The sequence below is a fragment of the Mus pahari genome, chromosome 9, assembly GCF_900095145.1.
Source record: "Mus pahari chromosome 9, PAHARI_EIJ_v1.1, whole genome shotgun sequence".
NCBI classification, from domain to species: Eukaryota; Metazoa; Chordata; class Mammalia; order Rodentia; family Muridae; genus Mus; species Mus pahari.
Genome location: NC_034598.1, coordinates 66,139,081 through 66,150,612, shown reverse-complemented (window position 1 = coordinate 66,150,612; position 11,532 = coordinate 66,139,081). Strand labels below are relative to the sequence as shown.

The window sequence follows — 11,532 nt, the reverse complement described above, 5'->3', positions numbered from 1 at the left end:
AGAGAGAGAGAGAGAGAGAGAGAAATTGAAATCAAGTAAGCCTCTATAATTGAATTTTTTCAATGAATTTACTTATGGTGGGACACCATAATAAGTGATTCCTCTATTTTCTAGAGAAAGTTCCTGTCTAAGGCAAAAACAATGTTTGCATTAACACCAATACTTGGAAATGAATACATGTTTGGTTAAAGCATGGGAAATTTCTGTTATACTCCATTAGTCTCTAAAAAGATGCTTCTTTTTCCTAGAGCTTGGAACCTATTCTATGCTGTGTGCAAACAATAAAAAAAAACTCATACAAAGGCATTTTTGACTATGGTGACTAAATCAAATGATAGCGCTATAAATTATGGTCAAAGGCAGCAACAGTTTGGAACCACAATTACACAGATCATCTCTGGTCAGTTATAATTCACTGCTAGGCACTGTAATGGGTATTTATCTAAGAAGAAATGCATTAAAGTATCTTCAGATACAGATAGATGATGGAAATGCATATCAGATTTATGTGCACCATATTTCAAAGCAAGTGTATCAGCAGAAACAAATGAGAGATGCAAGAAGGGCTTACCAGGGAAGACTACTGAGTTAGAATCGACACATGTAAAATATATGAAAGATCAACACGAGATAATTTCACATTACACTTTGCTGGGGGCAAACCCCACAGTGAACAGGTTCCAGAGAGCATGCAAGGATCAGGCAAGGGGAAGGATGAGTCAGACACCAAGACTGCGATGCTTGGCAACACTGCCTAGCAAGCAGAAACCGTCCTTTATTTATACAGATTCCAAAGCATTCATGACCTCAAGAGATACCGATGATAACATCTTGTCCCAGGCTGACATTTCTAGTATGCCCAGGATTACAGGTTAAGCACAGGTAGACGGGATTTTATTATCATTAACCCCATATCCATATTCCTAACATTCTACAAGTCAGTTTAGCATTAAAATATGAAATACACACCCTGTACTTGAAGGGTGGTTGTACTACAAGAAAAGATGGTTAATGTCCACATATTACAGCATATGAAATGTAAAACATGGGGGCAAGAACTGCAGTCTTTGTAAGGGGGGATTTTGAAGTTTTAAGGAGTTAGAGGAAAATCTTCACTATGACTCAGCTGTCTGTATGAGGAAAGGCCATTCGGCTCTATTAGCGCAGAGCAATGAATGAGTCTGACAATGAGTGTGATGCTTCCAACAGCACTTGGTCTGCCCTGCTGTGCAGCTGGAATTTCACTCTGATGCCCTGGAGCATCAGTCCTGCTGCAGTACGGTCAGATTTATATTTCTCAAAAGTAGCTGAAGACCACTTGAAAAGCAGTAAGATTGTGTAGGGATAGTTACCGAATATGTAGCAGAGAATGGCCTTGTCGGGCATCAATGGGAGTAGAGGCCCTTGGTCCTGTGAAGGCTCGATGCCCCAGTGTAGAGGAATGCCAGGGCGAGGAGGCATGAGTGGTTGGGTGAGTGGTGAAGCATCCTCATAGAAGCAGGGGAAGGGGGCATGGGATGGAGGTTTCTGATGGCAAGGGGAGGAGACCGGGTAAGGGGATAACATTTGCAATGTAAATAAAGAAAATATCCAAGAAAAGAAAAAGAAATTAAAGATGATGATAATAATTGAAACTAGGTAAATGATACCAGATGAAGTGAATGATTAAAAACTATTTAAGATGTAAAGTAAGTAGGAAGTGATGACTGCTTTGATTTCAGAAATAAAGGAAATTTAACTACCTGCATGTAAAACAGTAATGATTTCCAGCAGGAATAGGAATGTCAAAAATGTTAAATTGTTTGTTTAAAGAAATCATTATTTAATGGAGAGATTTAGATGCCCCCAATACCAAGGCATGTGGGAAATCAAATTGAACTAAATATAAGACTTATTTAAGAACAAAAAATAATCTTCAACAGCAAATTGAAAGGAAATGCAAATAGACTATTTGCCTTAGAAATACAACTCCAATTTAAGGTAAGAAATGCTACTAAACCGAGAAACCCAGTGCAGGATATCAGTAGAGGAACTAAGAATGGATACTAGAAGTCTTTCGTGGTAGAAGAGCAGAGACTTTTTAAAAACATAATATTTTACAAAAAATAGCTTGTCTGGGGCTATAATATCTGTAATATGTAACAGACACATATAACCTACCAATGCTACTCTTATTTTTATGTTGTATTGTAGCATACATGCAGCATCATGCATTGAATACTCAAACTACACGAGGTCCACTTTTGCATACCACTATATTTTTTCTTTCTTTTGTTTCACTTTTATTTTTTGTTTGTTTGTTTGTTTGTTTGTTTTTTGAGACAGGGTTCCTCTGTATAGCCCTGGCTATCCTGGAACTCACTCTGTAGACCAGGCTGGCCTCGAACTCAGAAATCCACCTGCCTCTGCCTCCCAAGTGCTGGGATTAAAGGCGTGCACCACCACTGCCCAGCCTATTTTCTTTTTTATTTTTCAAGCAAACAGGAGACAAAATACCCAGTTAACATAAAGGAAAATGAATAATCAAACAGCAGAGTAACTTTTGGCCAAGGATCTGCTCTTCTTAGATTCCAAACTGGCCATGTGCAACACTAGACAACTGAATTTTAAGAACCTCTTAGATGGTCTCAAATAAATGGGAGAGTTAATCACATGTCATCACAATCAAATTGAATTGTTTTCCTTAGCTTATATATTCATAGTCTTATCTCTAGAAAGAGAAAAGACTTAAAATTCTTTATCTTAAATAAGTGACATTTTGACATGATATTTCTAATAGGAGAGAAGATTCTAGAATTGATCCAGCCTCCTCATCTCTTGCCATACACTATCTGTAACATAATTCCTGGATCTAAATCTTACTTTTTTCTTTAAAGTGTTATTAAATTAGCAATAAACTGAGAATTACTGAAATAAAGAAATAACCACGGCTAATTTTTAGCAATGAGTGGCTCTACCTCTTTGTTTCAGATTAAAAAAAAATACCCCCTTGTTATGTGGCTTATGGGGCCAGGTTGATATCTTAATTAAGTCCACTAACAACAATTATAAAGATTCTGTTGGATACCATACCTATCTGAGAAGTTACTGTTTCTTTTATTTAAAATTGGAAAACAGAGTAGATGAGATATTCAGTGTTCACATGCAATTGCCTAACTTTTAATAAGAAAATGGCAGCAAAAAAAATCACTTTTCTCCCTACCATTTGATTGCTGACTAAACTCTATAAAACTGGTACTGTTGAAAGAAAAAATAGAACAACCAACATCGTAACTCTAAGTCATGACATAGAAACAAACAATAAACAGTGAAGTAGAAAACAGTTTTAAGGGAAGAAAACAGGCCTCTGTGTACCATGTTGTTTCAAGTTCTACCATGAAAGAAAATTTCTACAATGAAAACGTGCTAGTTCTTGTGTGTGTACACACCCACCCACTTTGTCCTGCATCTTATTAAGTGTGTTAAAACAAAATATATACTTCACTAACTATATTTTCAAATGAAATTTTGAATGACTTGTTTTCTCTGCACACTGAAAGATGTCTAAATATGGCTTTCCTCATGTATTTTAACGTATTGTCCAACTAGCATGCTAACTTCTTCCACATTCTTGGAGATTAAAGATCTCACCTCCAGTAATAAAGGCAGCATTAGAGTGTGCTTGTGAGACAGAACAATATACGGCACCTTCTCCAATTTCTAGCCAGCTCTTTTTTTTTTTTTGGTTTTTCGAGACAGGGTTTCTCTGTGTAGTCCTGGCTGTCCTGGAACTCACTCTGTAGACCAGGCTAGCCTCGAACTCAGAAATCCGCCTGCCTCTGCCTCCCAAGTGCTGGGATTAAAGGCGTGCGCCACCACGCCCGGCTCTAGCCAGCTCTTAAAGGCAAAAATATCAATATATAATGATGTCATTTACAAAGATTATATTCATAATAAATTTATACGCTCTCATATGTTAGAATTACTAGGCAGATGGCCTGAAGAAGAAAGAGTGTATGGTCAATTTATCTTGGATATAATTTTAAACTGTATAATTTGGCAGAATGGGTTGAGACAGCATCGATGAATTGGAAAATTCTATAGGATAATTCTATCAATGCAGTTGCTTGGTCTCAGTGATGCTACAATAAATCTCTGAGCAGAGACACTGAAATCATTTTGCCTGCAGTGTTTATTTTCTATTCAATGTGGTAAATACATGCTTCAAGAAAGATCCATTTCCAAGCCATTATTGAGGAATCACATCTTACCTGACAGTTATCCACCACAGCTAAGCTATTTGCCGAAGAAAAGTATCATCTATTGGGTTTCCTGTTGTCTCTTCCCTCAATGAGAAGAAAAACTTACCATCAACAAAATTATACCACTCAATAAGCCTTCACTATTTGAGGATGGATGTTTCTGATCCATTTTTCTGGGGCTTCATTGGGAATGTAATAGCAATGTCATACTATTCATCTCCTGTTCATCTAGGCTATTGCTGAATTTTAAAAGAAGGAACCATTAATGACAGCAGCTTACAGTTTGTAAATATTTAAAAGGGACACATGAAAAGAAACAACCACACATATCCATAAGTCAAAGATAATCACCACTATGAATCAGTGTAAAAACTGAGAGTAGTAAATTTTGACCATTTGTCTAAGAACTGTAAGATTTAAATATCAACTATTTCATACTATTAATTCATAGGGAGATTGATGTTTGCATAACTTGACAAAGCATTTTTAACCATTTATAACTAACAGTGAGACAGACTGATTTATAATCTAGCAAACTCTACTAAGTACATGGAATGACCAATGAAAATCACTTTAAGTTGTAATTTCTACATACATACCTTCATACATGACAGTACTGTATGTCAAATATCATTTTAATTATTTTAATATGAATTTAGTGAATGTTAACTGTGTGCAAGATAGAGCCATCTTTAGGTATTTATCTTCATAGCTGTAGTGGCTATTCCTGGTTGTCAACTTGACTATATTTGGAATGAACTACAATCCAGAATTGGAAGGCTCACCAGCGATCTAAACCTGGAGGTTGGAAGATAGAAGATATATCTTTGAGTTCAAGGTCATCTGGGTTTAAAGGTGCTGTAGCACACACCTTTAATCTGGGCCACACCTTCTACCGGAGACCTACATAAGAACATTGGAGGAAGGGAGATTTACACTCTTTCGATCCTTCACCTGTTTGCCTTGTGGGACTAAGAAACTGCTAGATCCTTGAACTTCCATTCACAGCTGCTGATGACCATTGTTGGGAGTGGGACTGCAGACTGTAAGTCATCAACACATTCCTTTACTATAGAGACTACCCATAAGTTCTGTGACTCTAGAGAACCCAAATATTCCTGTGTAAGGATGAGGTATTTAATTTTAATTTGGCATGTTAACTAGGTGACTAAAAGGGACTTTTGATTGCTGGATATCACTACTTTGATAGCTGGACCTTGGTAGTCAGCTTCAGGGGAAGGAACTGGTCAAATAAGCGAATAGACCTTGGTTGCCAGCTTTAGGAATGTAATCTAAAAGTTTAACAAGCCAGAAAGAAACATCCCTCCATGGCCTCTGCATCTGCTCCTGCTTCTTGACCTGCTTGAGTTCCAGTCCTGACTTCCTTTAGTGATGAACAGTTGCTTGGAGATGTAAGCTGAATAAACCCTTTCCTCCTCAACTTTCTTCTTGGTCATGATGTTTGTGCAGGAATAGAAACCCTGACTAAGACAATAGCTTCTATAACTCTATTGTTTCCTAAAGTGATATTTCTCAACCTTCCTAATGCTGCAACCCTTTAATACCGTTCTGCATGTTGTGGTGACCCACATTCATAAAGTTATTTCATTGTTATTCTCATGACTCATAATGTAAATATCTGTGTTTTCCAATGGTCAAGCCCCCCCCCCCACCCAAGGGTGTAGTGACCCACAGGTTGAGAACCACTGGTGTACAATTAGTCATAGTTACTTAAGCTACACTAAATTGCAATTCTAAAAGCAACCAAAATAACGTTTATAGTCTCGGCTGTATTTGGTAGCATGAATTAGTAACACTGAGACACTTTGCATTATATTTAGACCTGCTTCCATCTTGAGTGAGAATAAAAATAAAGAAACAGTTGTCTGAAACAAATGGTATGCAGATAGCAGACATAAATAAACTAAACTGGGATATAAAGCTCTACTTTCAATTCTTCCTGTAAACATTTTCCTGGGTTCGCATGAAGTTCTATAGAAATAAAACCTTGCATATGTAATTAACATGCCCTGCCTTCTCTCCCCATAGACCTTTACATTAAGTTTTAAACCAAATTTATGTTTTGAGAAGTCCTAAGTTTACAGAAAATTGAAAAAAAATAGTATAAATAAAAAGACTCCAATTGATCAACACCCACTTTTCTCTGTTAGTCTCTGATGTTTGTATACTGGACTTGTTATAGTTAGCCAATAGTGATATATTGCTAATTCAACTCTATGCTTCATCCAGATTTACTCACTGTTTAGTCAGCATTACTTGTTGCATGATCAATGATCATTTGGTAAGTCACATTTTAGAATTTCCCAGTAAGTTAATGTGCTCTGCAGTCATAAATGAGGAATATTATGGAATAACTTGAGATAATAAGCAAACTTAGTATGTTTGTTGTTCCCGAGTCATCCTAGTTTTAAATGCTATTCATTAAAAGAAGACAGAAATACACCTGTGCATAGTACAACATGTATCTCTAAATATGTATCTATGAACATTACACATTTAAAATCCTAAAGGTAGACTAAGTCAAATCTGAAATGTATAAAATTGTCCCAAATTCTAAATGACCACTACATTTGTTATTATAGAATCATAAGCACTTCTTCAAGTTGTTTATTTCTTTGAGGCAAAAGACCAAACAAAAGCATGTGTGTTTGCATATACGTGTACACACACTCATACCATGCCACAAACACACTCATTTTTTATTTATTTATTTATTTATTTATTTATTTATTTATTTATTTATTTTCAAGACAGGGTTTCTCTGTGTAGTCCTGGCTGTCCTGGAACTCACTTTGTAGACCAGGCTGGCCTCAAACTCAAAAATCCACCTGCCTCTGCCTCCCAAGTGCTGGGATTAAAGGCGTGCGCCACCACTCCCGGCACAAACACACTCATATACATAGACACACATACATACATACACACACACATACACACACACACACACACACCCCACAATCCTTACATCTGGCTGATTCCTTTAGATGACCTAGAGTCTAGTTTGCTCATCCTAATGCATTCATACACAGGGGATGGTCTCCTATGCGATGTAACAGTCTTGGAAGATGGTCTCTTGCTCATCCTAATGCTACATTCACAAACACAGAGGTTGGTCTCCTATGCAATGTAACTGTCTCAGAGGATGATCTCTTGTGCAATGTAATATTCTCAGAACTGAAACTGCAGCAGGGAAAGAGGGGAATGAAATAATTCTTGGGTTTTATGACATCAGGGTTCTAATTTGAAAATTAAATGATAATTGTAACACATCTGTAAGTGTCATCAATAAAAATAAACGGGATGAAAAGGGATGGCATGGCTTTGTAAAAATAGTCTAATTAGAGAAGATCAGGAGGTCTTAGTGAAAGGGCATGACAAGGATGTAAAAGCCTTCTGGAGGAACAGGAAAGAAAGGGTGAAGATACCGTGGACACCATGTTCAGACTATCCAAAACAGAACTTACGTACGTACAGCTGCTTGGAAACTGGAATACAAAGAGCTGCTGTTTTCTCAAATATTTTCAAATAAAAATACACTTAGTTACATCTATTTTTTAAAAAAAATATTCTAAGATCTAGTTGTGAATCAATCTCTAACACCTAAACGAATCAATGAACTAGTTAATCTAAGATTTGGTTTATTCTCCAGCACGTTGTCTTTACTTGAGAAGGGTTGATAGGCAGAAAGTCAGCAAGTGGGTTCAGTGCCCAACTTTCTCCTCGTGGTGTCCTTTCCTTATTTTACACAGCCCTGAATCCAGCCTTCTAATCTAACAGGAAAGGAGAGAGAGTCAGTCCTCACAATGCTGCTGTGGAGTGCATGCCCACTATGGCTCTCCCAGGTAGTGGTCCAAGGACAAGTGCAAATTTAAAGGATAAGTGACTCTACCACACTCATTTTTCATCATTCAGTTAAAATATACATGTCCCCAAGGTATAGTTGTATAACTCGTCATATAACGTAATTATATAAAGTCATCAAGGTCAAACTATATTGATAATCCCCATGAAACACAGACCTCTTAACACCTCTGGGCCTATAAGAAACAAGACCAGGTTCCTGCAGTGAGGTCTTTACCACACACTGCTTCCCAGTGTCTGGGTTTTATTCTCTCAACTACTTCCTCTTCTAAATAAAGTTTTTGCTTGCTAGCCTTCTGTGCCTGTAAATTCTTTTATAGATTAGAGGAAGTACCTAAAGCAAAGATGTCTAATTTTCCCTGTAGACATCAGCTACAAAATACTGACAGGGGCCGAGGTTACCATAAATAACTTTCCTGTTGCCAACTGGCTTGTATTTGTAAGTTATATAATGGAATATAGATTTACTTTGCATCCTCAGTTGGTTCACCGTATGCATTTTTCATCATGGTTATTAACTTCAAGCAAAGTAACAAAATCCATAAAAGAAGAAAAATGAAACAACCTTTTCCTGTTACACATGTCTTTATGTGCATTATTCATTCACTCATTCATTATAAAATATATCAATAAGATGGGTATAATAAATCCCATTTTAAAGATCAGTACTCGAAACTACAGTCTTGTATAACTTGAACCAGTAGGGCAACCAATAATAATTATAACCTTTGAATTCATTCTGAACAACTTTAAAGTTTATAACTTATTCTTATTCATGACTTAGGAAAATAGTACAAATTTAAAATTAGTTATCTAGTGTCTAAAGACACTAGTTGTAAAATGAAACTATGTCCAGATTTTGTGCATTTTAGTGACACTTAACTAGTCACTTCATTGAAGACATAAAATTTGAGTTAGGTAACATCAAAAGTCATTCGTCATGCCAATTACATGCAAATATGCAAATAACGCAAAATAGAAGACTGGCTTAATACATATATGATATATTTATCTATTTATTACATAGTTACAACACTGATAACATATGTCAGATATCAGAAATAAATTTTTAGGAAAAAAATTACAACTTTGCTTTTACCCCCTAAAATGTATGGGCTAATGAGAAAGAAATGTACTCAACATAAACATGTACTAAAAAATTATTTTAAAAATCATGATAATTTCTCTGAATTAAAAGCACATGTTACTGCAAGAAGACATAAAGCAAAGGAAATTTGTATAAATTTGGAGGCAAAGGCTCATCATGGAAGGTGGCCCTGATAAAGTCAACTTTGAATCAAAATCTGAAATTGAACAAAAGTTAACAGTAAGATGAGAAATCAAAAACTCTTAAAAATACTTTGAACAAGTACTAACAGTTGTGTGTGTGTGTGTGTGTGTGTGTGTGTGTGTGAATGAAAAGGATGAAGAGAAAGGGAAGAAGGAAAGAATAGATACACAGAAGGAAGGAAGGCAGAAAAGTAGAAGAAAAAGACCTTAACTGGAATGGGCCATCCAATATTTTAAATGTATAACCTAAAGATATTAAAATGTATGAGGATGATTTTTTCCTACAAGAAATGGATATAAGTATATTATAAAAGTGACAAATTTTAGAAAAAAATATTTTGAATATATTTTTCATGTCAAAATAATCTTACTTAAGATCATTAAACATTCAAAAACTTTGGCCTAAAAGAGTATTTGCTACCTGTTAAGAATTGTATGTTGCTATTCCAACATATAGTCAAAATAATAGTTCTCTCAACACTTAAGAAGTCTAGCTTAAATGGTAACGAATTGTATACTGTCACTGTAGAATTAAATCAGCCCTCTTCAAAGATCAGTTGTAGTCATTAGGCCTCATTTTCTTCCCTTGGAGGGGAACTTCCATTCTTAGTGAAACTGTCTGCACATCCCTGTATCCGATCATTTTAAACATCTCACACTGACATGCTGCGGGAACTTTCCATGGTGTGATTAAAGGAACTTGTCCTTCTAAATAAAGCAGGATTCCTGCAGGAGTGGGTATGTTTTTGTAAGAACTCTAATTTTAGTTCACAGGAGAAAACGATCTGACCTTTCCTCTACATGGTATGATCCAGGGGCCTCCTACCCAGCATGCTGCTCTGGTGCTCTCAAGTTCTTGGTAGTTTCCATAGTCTCTAAGTCAGATCCCCATGTCAGGTCTAAAGACAGGAAGAATATGACTCCAGTTTGGCTAAGACTACTTCCCCTCTGCTCTGTAATAGAACCAGTAATTCCACACAGGACAGCCCAGGCTGGAAATAGAGACTCCTTGGTATGAGTGAACTCAACTTTCTGGTTCTCCACTGTAACTTAATATTTCTGCATTTTTATAGAAAGTGTTTAAGAATTATACATGTAACTTGGTCAGATTCTTCCTCTGGACAGATATTAACAGATATAAATTAAATAGTAACCCACTCAAGGGTGAAGAACAAACAATGTTTGGTCTTAATCCACCTACCATAAGCCTTTGTATCTATCAAGTGTACATTCTGGTCATCTCTTTTGCCTTGGATTTAGTGGCTAGAAAACAGTTGCCTACTCCTGTTACACAGACATTCTACTCCTAAGTTATACTCCAACACCATCTAGCTAGTTTCTAAACTGTTTCATTAATCATGTTCTTACTTGGATTAAAAAAGAGTTGCTTATGTTTTATCGATGAAAGTCATTTATTGACAAATTTGTTTCCTGAACTGAAAAGGAAATGAAATGTGTGAGCTTGTGAGAAGCTGTCTTGAGTTTTGCTACTTGGTGAGAGTCTATTAAATGAATCCTTGAGTGGAAGGTGATTTCTTTTCATTCAGTAGTAAGGATATTAAAGATATTCATCACATTACTCAAGAACATTCATTGAGTGATCTGAAACATTCCATGCTTTAAGCAAATGAGTGTTTAAAATACTCATTAAATGACACACTTCTTGTAACTAAAGTACTGCTCAGATTATCACATCATTTAAAAAATTCTTATGTAATTGTAATTAAGTTATAAAAGCTTACCTACTGGACTTGAGGTGAAACTATAGAAAACATATATGTGTGTGTGGTGTGGTGGTTTTCTAGTTTTTCTGAAACCAAAGTGAAATAATGAATGTAGATACTGAGAGGACTGTGAAGCTACAAGACGGTACGGTGGCCAGGCTTTCCAAAATTGCTTTATTTTGCCCAATCAGATTTAATGAACCTTTGAAACTACTCTAACGAAAACTTTGTCCTTGGGAACCCAAACCCGGGTCCTCAATAGACTGTAGAAAGAAAATGTTCTTTTTTTTTTTTTTTATTAATTAATTAATTAATTATTTTCTTTCTTTACATTTCAAATGCTATCCTGAAAGTTCCCTATACCCCCACCCTGCCCCTGCTCCCCTACCCACCCA

At 36.1% G+C, this 11,532-nt stretch overlaps 1 protein-coding gene across 1 annotated transcript in view; it reads right to left on the bottom strand.

Annotated features, from left to right (window-relative positions):
* Nav3 (neuron navigator 3) overlaps positions 1-11,532 on the bottom strand; it is a 319,139-nt gene that overhangs the window by 274,431 nt on the left and 33,176 nt on the right. The gene's annotated exons all lie outside the window — the stretch shown is intronic.